This window comes from Neofelis nebulosa, chromosome 2 (genome assembly GCF_028018385.1).
Source record: "Neofelis nebulosa isolate mNeoNeb1 chromosome 2, mNeoNeb1.pri, whole genome shotgun sequence".
Taxonomy (NCBI): Eukaryota; Metazoa; Chordata; class Mammalia; order Carnivora; family Felidae; genus Neofelis; species Neofelis nebulosa.
In genome coordinates this window covers 186,550,916-186,575,197 of record NC_080783.1, presented here as the reverse complement: position 1 = coordinate 186,575,197, position 24,282 = coordinate 186,550,916, and the positions used below count along the sequence as shown (strand labels likewise).

Below are 24,282 nucleotides of genomic sequence, written 5' to 3'. Positions count from 1 at the left end.
TCTCAAAAATAAATAAATCTTAAAAAAAAATGTGCTCTTAGGAAAAAACAGGGAAAGGATGCTAAGCAACATAAATAATATATGCCTATTACCATGTGCAAGCTTGATTTATCATTGTAATCATGGCCTGGATGTGATTTTATATTCTGCTCTTTAAATGTAATCTTTTATAGAATTATATTTCAATATGTTGGGCTGATAGTAAGCATACTTTCAATTAACAATAACCGCGCCTCAGATAAACTCCATTGGCTACGACACTGCCACTGCACAAAGCTTGAGAATAAACATACTTTCAATGCTGTTAGATTTATGCCATTTTTAGTGACTCTGTCGTTTAAACTTGAATGTAAATATTGTTGACACTAATGAAAAAGCTAGTGACAAGTCATTCAAATAATATAAGCATGTAAAATTAACCATTTGTGGAAGCTGGTGTATCATAACAATGATCAAAACATATCTTTGGGGGCACCTGGGTGGTTCAGTCAGTTGAGCATCCAACTTTGGCTCAGGTCATGATCTCGCTGTCCATGAGTTCAAGCCCAGCATCAGGCTCTGTGCTGACAGCTTGGAGCCTAGAGCCTGTTTCAGATTCTGTGTCTCCCTCTCTCTCTGCCCCTCCCCCACTCATGCTCTGTCTCTCTGTCAAAAATAAATAAACATTAAAAAAATAATTTAAAAGAGCCGTATCTTTGGTATACAACCCAACACCAAAAAATAATAACAATAATCCAATTAAAATGGGCAGAAAACATGAACAGACATTTCTCTACAGAAGACATACAGATGGCCAACAGACACATGAAAAGGTATTCAATGTCACTTATCATCAGGGAAATGTAAATCAAAATCACCATGAGATATCATCTCCCACCTATCAGAATGGCAAAAATCAAAAACACAAAAAACAGGGGTGCCTGGATGGCTCAGTCAGTAGAGCATGTGACTCTTGATTGCGGGGTCATGAGTTTGAGCTACACTTTTGGGATAGAGTTTACTTAAAAAAAAAAAAAATTAAAGGGGCACCTGGGTGGTTCAGTTGGTTGAGTGACAGACTCTTGGTTTTGGCTCAGGTCATGATCTCTCAGTTCATGAGATCAAGCCCCGCGTCGGTCTCTGTGCTAATGGCATGGAGTCTCCTTGGGATTCTCTCTCTTCCTCTCTCTCTCTCTCTCTCTCTCTCACTCTCTCTCTCTGCCCCTTCCCTACTCATGCTCTCACTCTCTCTCAAAATAAACAAATAAACTTTTTCTTTAATTAAAAAAACCAAAAAACATGAGAAACAAGTGTTGGTGAGGACGTGAAGAAAAAGGAACTCTCTTTCACTGTTGGTAGAATCAAACTGGTGCAGCCACTATGGAAACAATATGGAGGTTCCTCAAAAAATTAAAAATAGAATTACTGGGGCACTTGGGTGGCTCGGTCGGTTAAGCCTCCAACTTCGGCTCAGGTCATGATCTTGAGGTTCATGAGTTTGAGCCTTGAATTGGGCTCTGTGCTTGACAGCTCAGAGCCTGGAACCTTCTTCGGATCATGTGTCTCCCGAGGCTCATGAGTTTGAGCCCTGAATCGGGCTCTGTGCTTGACAGCTCAGAGCCTGGAACTTTCTTCGGATCATGTGTCTCCCTTTCTCTCTGTGCCCTTCCCCTGCTTATGCTTTGTCTCTCTCTGTCTCTCAAAAATGAATAAATATTTTTTAAAATTTTAATAAAATTACCATATGATCCAGTAATTACACTACCGGGTATTTACCCAAAGAATACAAGAACACTAATTTGAAAAGATAAGCACCTCTATGTTTATTGCAGCATTATTTACAATAGTCAAATTATGGAAGCACCCCAAAATGTCCATCAATAGATGAATGAATAAAGAAGATTGTGGTATATACATACAATGGAACATTACCCAACCATAAAAAAAGAATGAAATTTTGTCCTTTACAACAACATGGATGGATATAGAAAGTATAATGCTTAGCAAAATAAGTCAGAGAAAGACAAATGCCATATGATTTCACTCATATGTGGAATTTAAGAAACAAAACAAAGGAAAAAAAGAGACAAACCAGAAAACAGAACTTTTTTTTTAAGTAACCTCTACACCCAACATGGGACCCTAACTCATGACCCTGAGATCAAGAGTCACATGCTCCACTGACTAGCCAGCCAGGCACCCCTAGAAAACAGACTCTTAACTATAGAGAACAAACTGATGGTTACCAGAGGTGGTGGGGGGGGGGGGGGAGGGAAGGAATGGGTAAAATAGGTGGAAGGGATTAAGAGTACACTTATCTTGATGAGCACTGAGTAATGTATAGAAATGTTGAATCACTATATTGTACACCTGAAACTAATATAAAACTATGTTAACTCTATTGGAATTTTAAGAAATTAGGGGTGCCTGGGTGGCTCAGTTGGTTCAGCATCCGACTTTAGCTCAGGTCATGATCTTACAGTCTGTGAGTTCGAGTCCCACATCGGGCTCTGTACTGACAACTCGGATTCTGTGTCTCCCTCTCTCTCTGCCCCTCCCCCACTCATGCTCTCTCTCTCTCTCTCTCTCTCTCTCTCTCTATCAAAAATAATAAAAACATTTTAAACATTGTTAAAAATTTTTAAATAGAAAACAATATCTGCTAAGGCTGAAGAAAAGAAAAAACCACATCTTTGGTATGGCCAAGAGTTTAAGGCCAAGACTTTAAGTGAATATTTATTCACTGATTTATTTGCTTATTCAACAGATGTTCAACAAGTGCTTGTGTGTGCCAGTGTGTCCTAGAATTGTAGGGAATACAAAGATTAATTAAACCTGGTCCCTGAGCTCAAGGAATGTATGATTTTTTTTAAGGTTCATTTATTTATTTTGAGAGAGAAAGCACGCACAAGTGTGTGCCAGGTGGGGGTGGGGGCAGAGAAAGAGGGAGAATCCCAAGCAGGCTCTTTGCTGATGTGGGGCTCAGACCCACGAACCATGAGATCATGACCTGAGCTGAAATCAAGAGCTGGATGCTTAACCAACTGAGTCACCCAGGTGCCCCAAAGAATGTACGGTTTTTATCAGCCTTTTCCCCAAACTGCATTCGGGGTTTTGTAATCTTGTTTTCTATATAATTTACTTTCATGTAGCAAAATTCAATTACAACCTCAAGTTTATATCTCTGATAAGCTTCTTCCCTGGGACAGCCAGGACATTATTTCAATCTTCAGACTGACTCTCAAGCCACAGGACTGCAGTGTCTGACTACAAAACAGATCCTTGCATATCTGTTTATGTGCTTCCAGAACTTATTATCAGAATATAATAATAACTATAAAGGTATATTTGACTAAATAGAGATAGGTACCATATTCCTGGATGTTGGTCCTTCCCCAGTTCTTTCTTTTTTTTTTTAATTTGAGAGAGAGGGAGAGCAAGAGCAGGAGAGTGGAAAGAGGGAGAGAGAGAACCTTAAGCAGGCTCCATGCTCAGCAGGGAGTCTGATGTGGGCTTCGATCCCATGACCCTAGGATCATGACCTGAGCTGAAATCAAGAGTCTGACACTCAACTGACTGAGCCACCTAGGCGCCCTCCCAGTTAATGTATTTTTAAGTATAATTCTAATCAATATCAAATTAATTTTTAACTGTAACATGATTTAAAGATAATTTTAATATCTTCTGGAAGAATATAAAATAAAAAATGAGTGAAGATTTCCCCTTCCCAGAAACTTTAAGTGTTTTAAAAACTATAATTAATTAAAATAGTGGTAAATCTCTCAGAAGAATTCCAAATAACATATGTAGAGATTCCACCTCTAGGGTGCCTAGCTTAATTTCTGCTCTCTCCCCTCCAAGGGTCAGCTATACTTACTAACTCTATGAGAGGACAGGGCAGAGAAGGGGAAAAACAGTGATTTTATAATGGAGAAACTTGCTAACACAACCTTAACCAAGTGATGAAAATTAACATCATCAATGAAGTCACATGAGTATCATTTACCCCTGATGGGATAGGCAAGCGCACTTGACCTCTGTGATATTCTTTTCAACAGCTCATAAGCCCAGTCTAATTATGAGAAAACATTAGACAAACTCAGATTAGGGGACATTCTACAATATACTTAGCCAGTACATCTCAAGATTATCAAAGTCATTAGAAGCAAGGAAACACTAAGAAACTACCACAGACCAGAGAGACTAATAGAAGTTATAGAAACTAAATGCCCTGGATTGAAACAGAAAGAGGACATTAATGGGAAAAGTGGATGAAACTCAAAGTCTTGCACCTGGCTAATTATAATGTACCAATGTTAGTTTCTTAGTTTTGACAAATGTACGGTGGTAATTAAAGTAAGATGTTAACAATGGGGGGAAACTGAATGAGGTGTATACAGGAGCTGTCTTTGTGGTTTTTTTTAATTAAAAATTTTTTAATGTTTTAATTTATTTTTGAGACAGAGAGAGACAGAACATGAGCAGGGGAGGGGCAGAGAGAGAGGGAGACACAGAATCTGAAGCAGGATCCAGGCTCTGAGCTGTCAGCACAGAGCCTGACACAGGGCTCAAACTCACGGACTGTGAGATCATGACCTGAGCTGAAGTCAGACGCTTAACCGACTGAGTCACCCCGGCGCCCCTACAGGAGCTGTCTTTGTAACTTTTCCGTAAATCTAAAATTATTCTAAAATAAAAGTTTATTTTAAAAGATAGCATGGGGGCACCTGGGTGGCTCAATGGGTTAAATGTCTGATTCTTGATTTGGGCTCAGGTCATGATCTCATGGTTTGTGGATTCAAGCCCCATGTCAGCACAAAGCCTGCTTGGGATTCTCCCTCTCTCTCTGTCCCCTCCCCACATGCACTCTCTTTCTCAAAAATAAATAAATAAATAAATAAATAGCATGATGTAGGCATAATTACATGTAGATAGAGCAATGAGATTGAAGATAATTGCCTAGAAATAGTCTAGGTATATAAGAATATAAGAAAAAGAAGGTGTTATAAATTATGGGTAGTATATATATTATTCAACAAATAAGGTTGGACCACAGTTGTTCAGCAATTTGAAATGAAATGAAATTTGACCCTTACTTCTATTTATTCAACTATGAATAATCTATAAATATTATTGAGCACCACCTACATGCCAGGCATTATGTTAGGTATTAACACTGCCCCTGCTCTCAAGGTGCTTACAATTTAATGGGAAATGAGACATGAATAAGTAATTAGAAATGTAATTATTGTAAAGGGGAAATTCTGAGTGCTCAAAAAGTGTTCCTAACCTCGTCCAATGCATCAAGAAGTCTTAGACTCAAGGCATACATTTAGGCTAACATCTGAAGACCAACAGAAATTAGCCAGATATCAAGGGGATAAAGAGTATTCTAGGAAGGGAGAACAACCCAAGTAGAGACCTGAGATGTATGAGATGACCTACAGAGAATGGTTTGTGTGGCAAGAAAAGAAAAAAGCTAAGGAAGTAGGGGGCGCCTGGGTGGCTCAGTTGGTTGAGCATCATACTTCAGCTCAGGTCATGATCTTGTGGTTCATGAGTTCGAGCCCCACATCAGGCTGGCTGCTGTCAGCGCAGTCCACTTCAGATCCTTTGTCTCCCTCTTTCTCTGTCCTTCCCTCCACTCTCTCTAAGATAAGTAAACATTAGGGACACCTGGGTGGCTCAGTCGGTTAAGCATCCAACTCTTAATCTCAGCTAAGGTCATGATCTCACAGTTTGTGAGTTTGAGGCCCACATAGGGCTCTGCACTGACAGTGTGAAGCCTGCTTGGGATTCTCTCTCCCCCTTTCTCTCCTCTCTCTCTGCCCCTCCCCTGCTCACTCTCTCTCAAAAATAAATATAAATAAATATACAAACATTAAAAAAAAAAGCTGAGGAAATAGTCCTAAAATACCCTAACATTAAACAATGAATGGTGGAGGAAGAGCCAGGCTTAAGGCAGAGATGTACGGGGAGAGATGTACAGGGAATTCCAAAGGAGAATGCAATATTAAAGCCAAGAACAGAAATTGTAAAATGCTGCTAAAGGTGTCCCTTGGATTTAGCAACATAAGATTATTGATAATCTTTTTTGGGGGGGAGGGGGCAGGGGAGGAGAGAGAGAGCGAGAGCAGAGGAGAGGGGCAGAGAGAGAGAGAGAGAGAGAGAGAGAGAGAAAATCTTAAGCAGGGTCCACGCTTAGTGTGGAGCCTGACCCAGGGCTCAATCCCATGACCCCAGGATCATGAGCTGAACCAAAATCAAGAGTGAGACGCTCAACCCACTGAGCCACCTAGGCGCTCTAAGATTATTGGTAATCTTAGCAAGAGCATTAGAATGATAGGAATAAAAGTCAGGTTAAGTGGTTTGAAAAGGGCAAGATATAGGACTTCTGGTTTGAAGATGGCAAAATGATCAGTTACAGCAGTCTCTTAAAAATACACTCCTTTCACCAGACTGAAAAATGCACTGGAAAGGGGGCATAGCATCCTTGAAAGGCTCTGTATTGCCATTCTCTGCAAGAGAGTGGGAAATGCTATCATTGAAATGGGCTCCCTGAATTCAACGTGTGATAACAGTGATGGAGGCCAAGTGGAGCACTTTAAACTGTTAGAGATAAGGTAGGCGTCTCTCTCTCTCTTTCTCTCTCTCTCTCTGTGGTGTGCAGGGGGGGGGGGGGCAGTGTGCACTTGTGCAAAGATAACCAGAGTGGGGCTCACTCTCCCTCTAGCTCTCCTTCTCTCTCTTCCTCGCTCACTCTCCCTCTCGCTCTCCCTCTCTCTCTCTTCCTCTCGAGAGGAAGAGAGAGAGAGGGAGAGCGAGAGGGAAAGCGAGAGAAAGAGGGGACACTTTTACTTGGCAGAAACAATGCACCTTCATTATCTTGTTTCAAGTCTGTGTTGACTCTCCAACTCTCTGTCATAATTTAGACTGTATAGAGACTTTGGTCATATCACCTTTCCATATTTCCTAACCAACTTCCATAGATAGTTAATTCACTACCTTGATAACATCATGCTGACTGTACCTAATCAACAGGAAATTGCTTAGCAAATACCCTAGAAGCCTTTGTAAGACACCTGCATGCCAGAGGGTAGAAAATAAACATTATAAAAATTAAGGAGACTCTTACATTGATGAATTTTCCAGGGGTCTAGTAGTCTGACGCATGTAAAGATATATTCTCCAAGGTGAAATGGAGAGTAGAAGAAAAGATGCCATTATTCTCTGAAGTCAGTTTACAGCCAGATATGTGGGAAGACATGAAAGCCATAGTAGCTTCCCAGGAAGCTCTTGAACACCACCTGCTTCTATTTCACTACTGCAGACTAAGACAATTGGCTCTCAGGTTTTTGAGAATCATGGCACCTTCTCAACGCTCTTGAGAATGACTCATTTATTGGTGTTTCAAAGCAATATTTTTGGTAGCACCCCCTGATCTTTGATGGTGGTTTCTTCAACCTTTACTATTCTGCTTGTCCAATGGTTGTATAAGCCCCTAACTCATATATTAAACTTTTCATATCTGGACAACATAGAATATTTCCTGTTTTCTGATCCAGTCCGACAGAAATCTAAATGTCTAAGTGGTTGTACAAATTTACTATGCTATTGACTCTGTGGGTTTCCTCTTTTATGAATTAGCCATTTGTTATTATTTTTCTATTGTTCTGTGGTTGGTATGATGGTTAGTTTTGTATGCCAACTTGACTAGGCTATAGTACCCAGCTTTTAAATCAAACACTAATCTAGATATTTCTCTGAAGATACTTTGTAGATGTGGTTGCCATCTATAATCAGTTGACTTTAAGTAGATTATCCCCATTAATGTGAGTGGGTGTCATCTAATCAGTTGAAAGTCTTTAAAAGCAAAATATGAGGCTTCCCAGAGAAAAAGAAATTCTATCTCAAGACTACAAGACCGCAGCATCAACTCCTGCCTAAGTTTCCAGCCTGCCTCATATCTCCCCTATTGGTTCTGTGTTTCTGAAGAATCCTAACTGATGTAGATTGATACAGATTCTGGTTTAGAAAATGGAGTGGTTCTGTAACAAATACCTAAAATTGTAGAAGTAGCTTTGGAATCGAGTCATGGGTAGAAGCTAGAAAATTTTTTAGGCACATGATAGAAAAGGCCTAGATAGCCTTGAAGAAACTGTTTTGGAAATAATGGAGATTAAGGTGCTTCTGGTGAGGTCTCAGAGGCAATGAGGAACCTGTTACTGGACACTGGAAGAAAAGCAATCCTTGTTGTAAGATGGCAAAGAATTTGGCTGAATTGTGTTTTACTGTTGGGTGGAAAGTAGAAATTGTAAGCAATGAACTTAAACATTTAGTTCAAACGATTTCCAAGAAAAGTATGAAAGGTGTGGCCTGATTTCTCCTTATTGCTTATAGTAAAAATGTGAGGGGAAATAGATAAGTTGAGGAAGGAACTATTAAACAAAAAGGAACTTGCACTTGGTGATTTGAAGAATTCTCAGCTTATCCAGATAGCATGTTGTAGAAACAGAGCCAAGAGTGTTGCTGGACAAACTTTTGCTGAGGAGATTAAATTTGTGACTTATGGGTCTAAATCAACCTTCTCAGCATGATCCAGGAATAGAAATGGGTTCTATTTGGGACCCATTTCTTTGGAGAAAAAATCTTTGGAGAACCCTCTTATGTAATGGCATGAATCCCCTTGACATATATGGAAGATCAACACAGTTTTTTGAAAATGGTATATCAGCAGAAACACTGCCAGTTTGGACTGAAGGGGCCAGAGACAGAACTAAATGAAGGAAAGTTGTCAGACTTCAAAGATTCTAACCAGCAGGAAATGAGCTGTGTTCAACTACAAATATGTGCTATGCTTCAGGTAAAAGGAAGAATGACTCCAAGGGCAATACTGTAGACACAGACACAGAGGCACAGGCTACAGAGGCTTCCTCCAGCCCAGAGGGCAGATCAAGCCACAAAAAATGATTCTCAGGCCTTGAAACCAAATGGAATTTGCCCTGCTAGGTTTCGAACTTGCTTGAGACTAGTTACTCTTATTCCTTCCATTTTCTCCCTTTCAGAATAGGAGTATCTATCATATGTTTGTCTCGCCATTGTATTTTAGAATCAATATGTTTTCTAGGTTTAGAGGTCCATAGATGGAGAAGAATTTTGTTTCAGGGTGGTCCATACCCCGAATCTCACTTATACCTGATTTAGATTATCTATATTGTGAGATTGGGGATTTAGAGTTGATACTAGAATAAATTAACATTTTGGGGGATTTAGGATAGAATAAAAGTTTTTTGCATGTGGAATAGATATGAATTTGGGGGTTCAGATGGCAGATGGTAGGGGTTTGAATAGTGTCCCACCAGAACTTCAAAATGAGACCTTGCTTAGAAATACAGTCTTTGCGATGTAATTAAGTTAAGATTAAATCATACTAGAGTAGGGCGGGCCCCAAATATAATGACTGGTGTCCTAAGAAGCCCATGTTAAGACACAGAGACACAGAGAATAAGGCCATGTGAAGACAGAGGCGGAGACTGGAGTGATGCAGCTACAAGCCAAGAAATGCCAAGGTTTGATGGCAATCACCAGAAGGTAGGAGAGAGGCATGGAATAATTCTCCCTTAGAGCCATTAGAAGGAATCAGTCTTGCTGATGCCTTGATTTTGGACTTCTAGACTCCAGGACTGAGAAAATAAATTTCTGTTTTTCAAGTTATTTGGTTTGTGGTAATCTGTTACAACAGGCCTAGGAAACTAACACAGTCAGTATTTAGGTGTTGATTGGTACGTCTTAATTATATATATATATATATATATATATATATATATAGTTGGACGTTTCTTCCAACCTGCCACTTAACTTTTCACTTTGTCTATGAAACCATTGAGGTACATAATTTTCAACACAAAAGATATAAAATTTTTCCTTCATGGCTTGTGCTTTTTGTGTCCTGTTTAAGAAATCCTTCATAACTTGGGGTGCCTGGGTGGCTCAGTTGATTAAGCATCCAACTTCAGCTCAGGTCATGATCTCACGGTTCATGGGTTCGAGCCCCGCATCAGGCTCTGTGCTGACAGCTGAGAGCCTGGAGCCTGCTTCCGAGTCTGTGTCTTCTCTCTCTCTCTGCCCCTCCCCCACTCACGCTCTGTTTCTATCTGTCTCAAAAATAAACATAAAAAATATTTTAAAGAAATCCTTCATAACTTGAAATGATGAAGAAATTCTCCCATATTTGCTTCTAAAAGTTTTTATGAATGGCATGAAGTACGATTGTAATTTTTTTCAATCAATTCCTCCAGCACCATTTAATAAATACCTATTCCTCCTCCATTGGCATGCAATTTTATCTTCAACATTTATCACATTCCATATTTGCAGGATTCTATTTTTGGTCTCTTTCTTCTGTTCCATGGATCATTTGCCTATCTTTACACCTGTAACACATTAATTACTATAATTTTACAGCAGTGGTTCTCACCCAGAAGTTATTTTACCTCTCAGGGGACATCTGGCAATACCTGAAGACATTTTTGGCTGTTATAAACTGGGGGCAGGGGGCATGCTACTGGCATCTAGAGGGTATAAGCTAGAAATGCTGCTAAACATCCTACAATGCACAGTACAGTACCCCCACAACAAAGAATTATCCTGTCCTAAATGGCTCTGTTTTGACAGCCCTGTTTTTTTTTAAGTATAATTAACATAGAGTGTTATATTAGTTGCAGATGTATAATATGATTCAACAACTCTATACATTACTCAGTGCTTATCACAATCAGTGTACTCTTAATCCCCTTTACCTATTTCATCCATCCCCTCAACCACCTCCCTGCTGGCAACTACCAGTTTGTTCTCTGTATTTTAAAGTCTGGTTTTTTTTGTTTGTTTGTTTGCCTCTTTTTTCCTTTGAGTGTTCATTTGTTTTATTTCTTAAATTCCACATATGAGTGAAGTTATATGGTAGTTGTCTTTCTGTGACTGACTTATTCTGCTTAGATTATACTCTCTAGGTCCATCCATGATGTTCTAAATGGCAAGATCTCATTGTTTTTTATGGCTGAGTAATATTCCAGCATACACACACACACACACACACACACACACACACACACACATATATATATATATATATATATATATATACATATATATATATATATATATATATATATATATATATATATACAGCCCCTGTTCAAATTATTGTAAAATCCAGGTGCACCAGCTGGCTCAGTCAGTCAAGCATGCAACTCTTGATCTCAGATTTGCAAATTTGAGCCCCAAATTGGGTATAAAATTTACTTAAAAATAAAATCTTTAAAAAACTATTGCAAATTCAAAATAAACTTACACAGTAGAACTTTACTGTGTTTAGGGGTATATAAATGTAGGGCAGTAAGTATATAAAAAGGTATATAAAGATTGGACAGCAATGTTCGTGAAAAGACCAACAGTGAAATCCTTTGTTTGGAGAAAATGCTCATCAATTGTGTCTGAATTAATGTCAGAGAATCTGTGATAAAAACCACAGAATGAAAGTTAGCACCATTTAATCTCCCTCCCTCCACCCATCCCAGCTTTTCAGAAGTTTGGAAGGAAGGCCTGCAGGGTCATTAAATTCTCTCTGTGGTAGCAGGATGGATGTGTTAGTCTCAAACCATCCATAATAGATGGATGTCTAGTCTAGCCTTAGAAATCTATTCATATGCTGTTTGCTCCTAAAGCTTCCCTCAGCAGTTAAGTGTTTTTAGAATTTTAATATTTATTAAATCCAAACCTCATCAACTTACTTCCAAAGCCCAGATAATGGCAGGCAAGATCTGTTGTAATTGATTCGTCACCTGTTCTTCCCTTGCCAGGTTCTCATCTTACATGCCAGGCACTTTCCAATGTCAGACTACTTCCTTTCTCTCCTAATTGCCAGACTTTCTTCTATTTAGTCTTACATCACCTCTATCCTTCTCTCCTCCCATTTGTGCCTCCCCTCTCCTTTCCTGGGTGCTTGACTTTCAGTCTCCTTTAGATCCAATTCTTGGAGCACTTCCGATTCTAGCTGCTAGATTTTGCAACTTTTCAGTTACCTGCCTTACTTTTTCTGAACAGTAATGCTTTAGGCATAGGATTAAAATATCTACTTGTGTGTCACTGCAGCTGGCTAAGGGAAACTGATGCCTATTTTGTACACTATTTCGCCTGTGTAGTTCTCTCTCCATTGTGCACTTGTGTCCTGGTCTCCCCCTTCTCACACCTCCTTTTCTTCACTTCATCTCTCTCCTCCAGATATAGGTATATAGGAGAGGTATATTTGTAGCTCTCAGAATGGAAGTTCAAGAGGGTAAAATGGAATGACTTAGGAGCAAGGCAAGGAGAGAGGGCAGGGTCAGTTGAGGGCTTGTATAGAACAGGTGGGAGGTAGATTCAGAAAGGAAACGTGGCTCCATTGAAGAGGATTCATCCCGGGAGTCACATGGAGGAAGCAGCATTAACCCTGATCCTTATTCTCCCCAGGGCAGTGGTTTTTTTTTGTCCTACCTTAGGTGAATTCACCTCAGATGAATTTCACTCCAAGTGTCAGGAAGGAGTGATTGAACCAGAGTCATCTGTTTTTCTCACAGATAAAGGTGGCAGGTCTGTCACTTCTGAAGAGAAGGTCTCAGGAGAAGAGCTGGGCTCCTCTAGTTTCTATCCTGCCCTAATCTTGCAGCATCATCTTGGCTGTATCTGGAAGTGGGAGATAAGAATACTGTTTCTTATCTGTAATACACTGGCTCTTTGCCTATAGACCTATTTAGATTATAATCTCCTAGAACCACGTTTAGCAATGCTACATAGAAAAAAGCATAAACTGTTGTATCAGATAGACATAGGTGCAATTTTCAGCTCTGCCACTCACCAGCCATATGACTTGGAGCAAGTCAGTTAGTCTCTCCAAGCCTCAGTTTTCTCATGAGGATTAAAGTACCTATGGGGCACCTGGGTGGCTCAGCTGGTTGAGAATCCGACTCTTGATTCTGGCTCAGGTCATCATCCCTGGAGCATGGGATCAAGCCCCACATTAGATTGCTTAGGATTCTCTCCCTCTGTCCTTCTCCCCTGCTCTCTCGCTCTCTCTCTCAAATAAAAATAATTTCACTACATTTCATAACACTATGAGGGCTGAGACTGTGCCAATTTGCCCCCGTTTGTAGTTCAGTACCTGGCACAGAGTATGCCCTCAATAAATATTAGTTACAACTGAATGAATGAGTAGGCACCTAACAAACTGTAGCCAGATATCTCTTTGTCCAGGCTGATTCTGGCTGATGGTAATGATACTGTGCCCTGACACAGTCCAAGAAAAAAAAAAAAAAAATCACTACATCAAGGGGCACCTAGGTGGCTCGGTCGGTTAAGCGGCTGACTTAGCTCAGGTCATGGTCTCATGGTTTCTGAGTTCAAGGCCCGCATCAGGTTCTGTGCTGACAGCTCAGAGCCTGAAGCCTGCTTCGGATTCTGTATCTCCCTCTCTCTCTGCCCCTCTCCCCCGTGCTCTCTCTCACACCACCGCCTCTCTTTCTCAAAAATAAATAAACATTAAAAAATTCACTACATCAAATCCAGAGATAGTGGCACACTAGTCTAATGTGCCTAGGGGATTACATCATGTCCCACGGGGTAAAAGAGGCTTGTGTGAAACGCAACTTTCAATAGTATTGATTATGCCCACTGAGGAGTTTAATATAGTGCTTCTTAAACCTTAATGTGCCTCTGAATCACCTGGGGATCTTGTTAAAAAGCAGGCTCTGTCTATGCCATCTCTCCATGCTGTCATAATGGTGCATATCAGTGTCCTGACTGATGCTGTCAAGAATATCAACAATGCTGAAGAGAGGCAAACACTAGGTTCTTATTAGGCCATGCTCCGAAGTCATTGTCCAGTTTCTAATTGTAATGCTGAAACATGGTTACATTGATGAATTTGAAACGATTGGTGATCACAGAGCTGGGAAAGTTGTTATGAACCTCATGAGCAGGTTAAACAAGTATGGAGTAATCAGCCCCATATTTGATATGCAACTCAAAGATCTAGGAAAATGGTAGAATAACCTGCTCCTATCCCCTTGATTTGGCTTCATTATACTGACAGCTAGTGTCATGGACCATAAAAAGGCAAGACGAAAACAGAGAAGAGGGGAAATCCTGGGTTTCTTTTCCTAGGGATGTAATACATACATGCAAATAAATGCCTCAATGGATTTAAAAAAAAAATCAGATTTTGATTCAATAGTTCCAAGTGGAGGCCGGACAAGCTCCCTGGTGATACTGAGACTCCTGGCTTAGGGACCTCATTTTGAGTAACAGGAGTCTAACAGGAGTCAACAAACTTTTTCTGTAAAGGACCAAATAGTAAATACTGTAGCTTTGTGAAATGTATATTTTCTGCTGCTACTGCAGAACTCTGCTGGTGCAGAACAAGAGCAGCCATAGACAACATGAAACAAATGGGTGTGGTTGTGTTCCAATAAAACTGTATTTACAAAAACTAGGCCTATGGGCTGTAATTTGCCTACAGCCGGTCTAATATAGTTAAGATCAATATATCATTCTTATAATAAACATCAGTGAGCTTGTCTCCTAAGCTCCCAATAATTCCCACATACATGACAATTTGCCCTTCCTACAGATCCACCTCCCTTTACCGACAATCTACATGATTCCAGGAGCAGAGCATCCACCGCCAGGTGCCCACAACAGGACTGACTCCAGACTCCAGCTGATTGGTACAGGGTAGGTAGTGGCATGATTCACATCCTATTCTACAAAATGTTGTGCTCCATGGGTGCATTTTGAATAGAAAACAGGATGAATGGCAATCTCTAGAGTTGTCCAACTTAATTGAACTCGGCACTTGACTGAAGTAGGCTACTCATAGTCTTTCCTCAAGATTCTGGAATTAAATCTAGGAGATCCCTACTTCAGTCTTCTGTCCTCTTTTGTTTTTAATTTTTTTAATGTTTATTTATTTTTGAGAGAGAGAGACACAGAGTGTGAGTGGGAGAGGGTCAAAGAGAGAGGGAGACAATCCAAAGCAGGCTCCAGGCTTTGAGCTATCAGCACAGTGCCCAATGTGGGGCTTGAACTCATGAACGGTGAGATCAGACCTGAGCCAAAGTTGGACGCTTAAATGACTGAGCCACCCAGGTGCCCCTAAATTTTTTTTAAGTTTATTTATTTTGAGAGAGAGACAGAGAGAGCAAGAGGGGGAGGGGCAGAGAGAGAGGGAGAGACAGAATCCCAAGCAGGCTCCACATTGCCAGTGTGGAGTCCAATGCGGGGTCTGAACCCACAAAATGTGATATCATGACCTGAGCCAACATCAAGAGTAGGACACTTAACCAACTGAGCCACCTGGGCATCCCAGTCTTTTGTCCTCTTAAAGGGAGGGTATATAAGTGGAGATGGAATCCTTTTTTTAACCCTCTTGATTGGGATGCAGAGAAAGTTAGTAGTGAGAAGGAACGAAGCAGATATTCAGAGAAACAATGATGAGAGGGCTTCCTGGGTTCTCTGTAGCACTGCAGTCCTTGGCTCCAGGACATTTCTGAGGCCCAGAGGCATCCTTGACCTTGGATTCTATGAGAGGACCTGTATCCTTATATAAATTCACTTTGCTTTTGCTTAAATCCAGTAGAATTCTGTCACATTCAGTAGAATGCATTCAGTAGAATGCAAACCGCAGTCCTAATAGCATTAACTAACCACAAAAGAGTACTTCAATAAAATTCAAAGTTGGTAGGATTTTTTTTTTAAATCAATGTACAGACTATTTCAGGAGCACACATTTTTGTTTGAAACTGGAGTTCCCGGACAAGAAAGTATGTGAAATTTCATAAATATTAAAGTACATCTGTATCCTAATGATCTATATAGTAATAAATAATTTTGTCAGCTGTACAGTAATTCTCAGCCCCTTGCTTCAGGTAAAGTTCAGTGGCAGAGGAAAAAAAACAACAACTATTCCTTGGGGGCAGAAAGGGATTTACTGCAAGGTAAGGTATCAAATGGCTTACAATATTGTTAGATGGGCTAAAGAAACTCTAGGCTGATCTTCCAGGAGCAGTTTCTAAGCCAGACCATAGAACTGGGCTATGAAGGAAGCTGCTGTTCCTGCCAAGAACAGGAAGCTACCTGCTGAATCAGAGAGTAGCCACTAGTAGTCACAAGCTCTGGAACCATGCCACCTTTTCCATATCAGGAAGCTACCTGCCAAATGAAGGAACCTCTGCTTCCAGGTCTAAACCAAACTGCTTGCCTCTAAACCACCAGGACCAGCAAGATAGATGCCTCAGATTTTCCCTTTCTTTCCCCTCTTAACTCAGTTCATTTTCAGGTCCCAGGTGAATGCATTTGACTGAAGAAACCCATATCTCATCCAAAATCCTAGCAACAAAGGAGTCTGGAAAATGTCGTCCTAAGCTTTTCAGTTTTCAGCATTCCAGGAAGACACACTATAATGAGACTAGAACAGATGTTGAGTGAGCCAGTCCACAGAATCAGTCACACCTCTAATTGACCACACAGTTGTAAAACAAAAATTATATTTTTGTGAAGAAAATTTAAACATGAGCAAACAAACAATAACACAGTAGTTCACTCCATTTGTCAGACTGATGCTAGCATAATTCAGACTTTCCCTATTTTTGCCAGATAATGTTACTTATGCATTTATTCCTATTTAGGCATCTGGAAAATCTTTTACCATCTGAATGATTATGATGAGTAAACAGATTTATTCACTCATTCATTTATTCAACAAATATGTTTTGAATGCCTGCTAAGTGCCAGGCATTGCTTCTGTGCTGCAGCTACAACAGGGAACAAAGGATGTTATATTCTCCAGGTCAGGATTCCCTGTGAAAATTTCCTCCATCCTCTGTGAGGCTGAAGGATTCAGCAGGTTCTGTTGACCGAGGTAAAGACAAAGCAATTACACTGGTGGGTGACCCTTAAATATTTGGCCTTTTAAACCCAAAAGGTGCAAACATTTGGTCAAAGGATGCAACAACATATAAGCCAACTTTATTGACTTAAAAATTGGGTAAAAATCTAGATTTAAGATATATTTTTTTAAAAAAAACTTCTCGTGACCAAAATTCCACCATTATTTGATGATCCTTAATAATTTTGTCTCATCTGTTTTACTTTTATGCCAACTAATCTTTGGTAGTATGTAGTGAAAGAGCAAATATAATTAATCTTTCCTTGGACTAAAATCACTCAGTTAAACACAGTTGTTCAAGGGTCAGATAGTTTTGCTGACTTTTTCATCCATATGGATGAAAAATTCTATAAAGTAAAACACAGAGAAAAGTCAAAACAAAGTTTCAGACACCTGTTAGTAACATGACTAATATAATTACTGATTGATGCCAAATTAAAAAGCAAATAAAGGAAACAAAGTAGTATTCATGAATTTGCTGATTCATTCAGTAAATAAGTATTTATTGAAAACCTATCATAGTAGTTATCTAGCATGCAGAAGGGCATTGGGTGGCCCAAGGCATGTCCCATCAGGTTCACATGGAACAGCCTCTTGGACCAAGAGCTCAACTTATAGAGCCTAATGTGGGGTTTGATTCCATGACCTTGAGATCACGACCTGAGCTGAAATCAAGAGTTGGATGCTTAAATGACTGAACCACCCAGGAGCCCCCAAAACATTTTATACTCAGAACGTAAATTACAAAATCACCAACTTAAATTATTTTAAAATACAGTAAAACCTTGGATTGCGAGTAACTTGTTCTGTGAGTGTTCCACAAGACCAGAGCATTTCTAATAAATTTTAACTTGATAAGTGAGCGATTTCTCACAAGTAGTACGTGACGCTGAACGTCACATGATCACAACTGAGCCAATGGCCCAAATTCGCTTTGATATACCAGTGCTTTGGATTACAAGCATGTTTCCAGAACAAATTATGCTCACAAACCAAGGTTTTACTGTATTAAAAAATGGAGCTGATAAGTTGCTGAACCTTAAGAACAAAGTTTTGTTTGCCACTTGGTAAAAGCAGCCAAAACTCACAAATAAAAGATGATGTCAACTTAGCAAAATAGGTATAATTCAACTATCACCTTGAGTCTCCCAGTCTGCTGGGGTTACTCTTTAATATCCAAATAAAAATTACTCAAGACACTGTCACAAGGAATGCAGAAGTTTAGGCCCTCCCAGTGTTTTGTACATCCTTTGGGAAGGACCCATGTTTTCCTTCTCACTCATTCTCCTGTTCTCCAGCTCACAATGATTTCTTTTGCCTAAGGCTCTTCCTAAGACCTAGCCTTCCCATCTTTTCAGTGCTTCTCCTCACTGCTCTACTCTCTCCAAGTTGCCCAGGCCTATTGCCCTAGCTGCTCCAAAACTCCAAATTCCTCTCATTTCTTGCTTTCTTTGGCAGATCAGTTCTGCTCTCTCCAGTCCTCCTCTCCCCTACCCATTCCTCGTCCCTCCTAAAACTCATACATTGTTTTCCTCAACAATAAGAACCATCTATGTGTGCCATGAATGCTGTTCCCATCCTGAAAGTAAAAATGAGCCATGACTTTTTTCTGAAGAGCAATTTTTCCCAGGACACAGAGAATATTATTCCTTTAACATCAACATTGGCCTTTCCTCTGTCCCTCAGCATATACTGTTCCCTCTGCCTGAAACCATAACCCCCCACACACACTCCTCCCAATCCCTCTCATGGCCCATAAATTGTATACAACTTCAAATCTCACTCAGGAATCATTATGTCCAGCACCTGGTATGTGATTGGTGACTAAATAAATACATTAATTATTTCTTCTCAACTGTCAAATACAAATCATATTCATTTCCAGAAAAGATCTTCGGGAAAAACAGACCAAAATTTACTCAGATTTAATCTAATCAATCTTATATTCTAAGCTTCCATGGCCATCAGTTTCTGATTTTTCTGCTTTGTCTCTAAAAATTTTATTGGCTCCTCCAGGTTGAAGATTAGCCAAGATTAGAACATGCTTCTCTCTCCTTACTCCTTCCTTATATTCATTTACTCCTGTAATTGATGTATTTCCAGATGGATCATGCTGCTTGTCAGAAACCCAGCTGCTTCCCGGTGGTCTTTTTTAAAAGCCCTTTCTGGCATCTTATCATTTGGTCAACATTTTAGGTTTGCATTTCTGCTTCTGCAAGTGAAATAACTGCAGCAGGGGCTATTGGCTAACACAGTGCTTTCAGTTTCTTAAACATTTATTCTTTAGATTGTTTAGAAAAGGGCTGCTTTCATACTGTAAGAAGCAAATTAGAGAAAAGAGTGCACACATTAATTCAGATTCAGTCTTAAGGTGGGGACAGATAATAATATGGCAATGATGTTATAATAATTATTTATTGTGTTGTTGGTTCTATTTACCCAGAACATTCTTATATACATTACAGGTGAGCAAATCAAATATTTCATCAGCCTCAATGTTCTGCAAAATGTCGTATCAGTAACCTGTAATATCTTGGGTGTTCTGTTGTCACCCTTTCAATACATTACAAATGGGAAAGATATCTATTATCAATAAGTTTACTATTTCCTGTTCCTGAAAACACTATTTGTACCACCAGAGAGATTCTTGCCTTTTTTCTTACACAGATTTTATTATCTAGTCATAATCTGACTATAAAAGAGGCTTGTTCAAACTTGCCTGTTGAGCAAACAGGAGAGTAATGCAAGGTAATGATTACTACATGGGCTTTGAAATCAACAAATGCCTCTGCATACTGGCTCTGTGATTTTAGATGAATCATTTTAATTCTATGAACTCTAGGATGCTATATTATAAAATGGAGGGGCAGCATATTGACTACTTCTTCAATTAATGACTGTAAGAATCAAATGAGATTAGACTTGTGGCATAGTAAGCATAGAGCCTGAAATACAGCAAGTGCTTCAACAGGAGTCACTACTGTTGTTGTTGTTGTTGTTGTTGAGCCCTGTCATGCAATTTTATTAACTGTATGATATTTTTTCCAATTTTATTGAGAAATAATTGACATATATCTCTGTATAAGTTTAGGGCTACAGCATGATGGTTTGATTTATGTACATCATGAAATGATTACTAACATACATCTTCTCATATTATTGTGGTGCTTTTACAATCTGAAAAATTCTATTCCCCTCAAGGTTCCTTTTCAGTTTTGATCAGTGTCCAAGGAAAACGTATAAGTAGTAAGTATCCTATTTTCATTCATGATTTGTTCATAAAATCTTGCATCAAAGTCAAATGTATGAAAATTTAACTTTATCAAAGAAGGGAAAGGAGCTCTATTCTCAATAAGCAAATATATATGCAGATATACTTTTTGCCCCTTAAAATGAACACAAAAAAAGGGGCACCTGGGTGGCTCAGTCGGTTAAGAGTCTGACTCTTGACTTCGGTTCAGGTCATGATCTCAGGGTTGTGAGATTGAGCCATGCATAAGGCTACACGCTGAGCATGGAGCCTGCTTAAGATATTCTCTCTCTCTCTCTCTCTCTCTCTCTCTCTCCCCCCCCCCCCACCCCACTGGCACTCTCTCTCTGTAAAATAAAATAAAATAAGACACAAAATAAACCAAGTTAACACTAATGGACATCCAAATGAAAATAAAGAGTTAGCACTTTCAGGTTAACCATTTGGTAGCCATCCCAACTGCAATGTATTTATAAGATACATACATTTGATCACCACTATCAGCAATTTCATCTTTCCATTTTCAATTTATTTATGTAAAATATCAGTAAAATGCACAAAATATTTAAAGTTGGACTAATAGTGCTGCACCTACAAACACGGCAAAATCAAACTGTTGCTTGCCACAATGTAACAGATCAATATGTTCACTTATCAGCAGATGTGCAAAATGTTTTATTTAGAGGTATAAGTTTAATGTATAAAAGTACAGGTTGTAGGTAACCCAAGAACTACACCTACTGCTCCTTTGACAATTTTTCTTTGTTTTTTTTAATGTTTATTTATTTATGTTGAGAGAGAGCACGCATGGGGGAAGAGCAGGGAGAGGAAGAGAGAGAGAGAATCCCAAGCAGGTTCCACACTGCCAACGCAGAGCCCAACACAGGGCTGGATCCCACGAACCCTGAGATCATGACCCGAGCATAAATCAAGAGTCAGTTGCTTAACCAAATGAGCCACCCAGGCACCCTGACAATTTTTCTAAAGTTAATGCCACTAATACTTTTTGTAACAATCATTCACCTGAGAATGTTAATAGGCAACTCTTTTTTTTTTTTTTTAAATATTTGTTTATTTTTGAGAGAAAGAGAGACAGAGTGCAAGCGGGGAAGGGAGGGCAGAGAGCCTGATACGGGGGCTCAAATCAACAACTGCGAGATCATGACCTGAGACAAAATCAGACAGACACTTAACCGCTTAACCCACTGAGCCACCCAGGCGCCCCAGTGGGCAACTCTTTTTAATGATGGTGACATAAGGGAGCAGAGGAGACTTCTGGGCAGAAAATGCTGGCAAGTAACCCATTCTACCTTTTCATTAAGCTAGCTACTTCTAGGTGATATATGTAGTAAGGCTAGTTAATTCCTTGGGTATGAGCCCACTGCTCATGGACAGAATACCATGACAGTGGATAAAGCATTCTCAAGAAAGTTTACAGATGTGGAGCTGAGAGAACATTACAGGCAGGGTTGGAAAATCCATATCCATAAAATGTTTATTCCCCTGAGGATGAATTTATGACCTCTCCATGATGGAAGAGATATAATGTATTCAGCTTGCTATCAAGTAGCTGGGTTTTCCCCCTAGGCAATGCTGCCATATTGAGGACTCAGTGTTAACATCATGTTAGCAGATTAGGTACTCAAAAGCAACAGTAGTCAAGTCAGCTTCCTTAAGGGGCAGTCCATGTTTTTGAGCCCATGAAGAATTTTCATCCCTACTATCATAGCCACATTTTCCATGAGTTCATTAAACATGGACTGGGGTGAGGGGCGCCTGGGTGGCTCAGTCGGTTAAGCGGCCGACTTTGGCTCAGGTCCACGACTCGCAGTCCGTGGGTTCGAGCCCCACATCAGGCTCTGTGCTGACAGCTCGGAGCCTGTTTCAGATTCTGTGTCTCCTTCTCTCTGACCCTCCTCCATTCATGCTCTGTCTCTCTCTGTCTCAAAAATAAATAAACGTTAAAAAAAAAAAAAAAACATGGGACTGGGGTGGATGATGAAAGGTCATATATTTGCTCCAAAATCCTAGAGGTCTATACTGTGATTCTCCTACTGGTGCTTACCTAACATTTTATTCACCATTGTTATTTGCTGGAGACCCTTGAGTATCATTAGATCTGCTGGATCATAAGGACCAAATAGAAGAGCATCTTACTTTACAGCCTGGACATGTTGCAGAGCCTTTTCTTGCTCTGTTCCTCATTTTAAAATGGCAGCCTTATGAGTGATTCCTTAGATGATTCCAACTCAAAATATGTTGGTCTACCAACCAAAAGGTCTACCAATCATTGTAACTCTTTTGTCATGGTAGGCTATCCATCAACTCTTCTGTCACCTTGGAAAGGATATCTCAGCATGCTTCAGTCTACTGGATTCCCAGAAACTTCATTGAGGTGGCAGACCCTATGATTTTTCTCACACTTCATGTTTATATATATCTTATAGGTTTCCAAATTAACTGCTAGTTTCTTATCCTCAGATCCAGTCAGCATAATATCATCAACATAATGGACAAGAATGATGTTTTGTGGAATATCAAGACATTCAAGATCTCTGCTGACTAGGATATGGCAGAGATTGAGAGCTGACATAGCACTGAGACAGACAGTAAACGTGTACTATTGACAATGCCAGGTAAAAGTAAGCCACTATGGTTGTTCTTACAACTTGGTATGGAGAAAAAAAGCATTAGTCATATAACACGTGCTAGGGGCTCTTGATATATTCCAGTAAAACATCTCTTTTATAAAAGGACATGTAATTGAAGTCACACCCTAATTAAGTTTATTGAAATCTACAGTCATTCTCCAATGTCTATTCTACTTTTTCCCCGGCCAATGAGTGAATCAAATGCGGGTATGCTAGATACCACCATTTTTACATGTTTCAAGTATTTGATGTTGCACTAATCTCTGCATTTCCCCCTAAAATTCAGCATTGCTTCTGATTTACTATCTTGGCAGAAAGAGGAAGTTCCAGGGGCTTCCACTTAGCTATTTCTACAATAATGACCTCATCCCATGGATTAGGGAGCCAATGCTCCCTAATATATATATATATCCATATATATATTATGGATATATATATATATATAAAAATCCATATATATATATATATATATATATATATATATATATGGATTTATTTCTGGGCTCTCAATTCTATCACATTGATGTCTATCCTTATATTAATAGTCTTTGTTTATTTTTTTTAAATTTTTTCAACGTTTATTTATTTTTGAGACAGAGACAGAGCATGAACAGGGGAGGGGCAGAGAGAGAGGGAGACACAGAATCCAAAGCAGGCTCCAGGCTCTGAGCTGTCAGCACAGAGCCCGATGCGGGGCTCGAACCCGAACCATGAAATTATGACCTGAGCCAAAGTCGGACATATTAACTGACTTAGCCACCCAGGCGCCCCTAATAGTCTTTGTTTTCTTACCAGTAGATCATTGTGATTAAGAATGAGCCCTGAGGGGCATCTGGGTGGCGCAGTCGATTAAGCATATGACTTTGGCTCCAGTTATGATCTCAGGGTTCATGGGTTCAAGCTCTGTGTGAGGCTCTGTGCTGACAGCTCAGAGCCTGGAGTCTGCTTAGATTCTGTGTCTTCCTCTCTCTCTGCCTCTCTCTGTCTCTTTCAAAAATGAATAAACTTTCAAAAAATTAAAAAAAAAAAAAAGAATGAGCTCTGGGTTCAGAAATGCTGAATTCAAATCCTGGCTCTACTATTTATTTACTGTACAACTTTAGGCAATTACTTAACCTCTCAGAACCTCAATTTTCACATCTGTAAATAGAGATATTAAGAGTACCTATTACCAGGGAAGGCTGTTAATAAAACTAGGATAGTGTGCATAAAGCAATATCTGAAATGTAATTAGTACTCAATAAATATTGTTATTATACAGTATGTGTCAGGCAGGAGCAGGCAAAAAGACCCACCATTTCTCCAGAAACATTGAAAGGAGCTATGTAATAGGTGTGGTACTTCAGCTTGTTCAGATTGAGCACCTGATACACGTAATAAATTACAGAAGATGCCAAAATGAGTAAGGTATAGCCTGAGTCTCT

At 39.6% G+C, this 24,282-nt stretch overlaps 2 long non-coding RNA genes and 1 pseudogene across 4 annotated transcripts in view; 1 reads left to right on the top strand and 2 right to left on the bottom strand.

The window, feature by feature from the left end:
* Positions 1-14,923, top strand: part of LOC131504825 (uncharacterized) — a 47,813-nt gene extending 32,890 nt beyond the window's left edge. Inside the window, exon 3 of the long non-coding RNA XR_009258162.1 lies at positions 14,642-14,923. This is a non-coding gene — a long non-coding RNA (uncharacterized LOC131504825). The remainder of the gene's footprint in view (positions 1-14,641) is intronic.
* LOC131504824 (uncharacterized) overlaps positions 1-24,282 on the bottom strand; it is a 39,254-nt gene that overhangs the window by 6,225 nt on the left and 8,747 nt on the right. For 2 of the 3 annotated variants that reach the window (XR_009258159.1, XR_009258160.1), the window contains exon 3: positions 12,511-12,699. The exons of the other annotated variant lie outside the window; for it this stretch is intronic. This is a non-coding gene — a long non-coding RNA (uncharacterized LOC131504824). The remainder of the gene's footprint in view (positions 1-12,510; positions 12,700-24,282) is intronic. 3 annotated transcript variants of the gene reach the window in all.
* On the bottom strand, positions 169-278 carry LOC131505741 (U4 spliceosomal RNA; annotated as a pseudogene).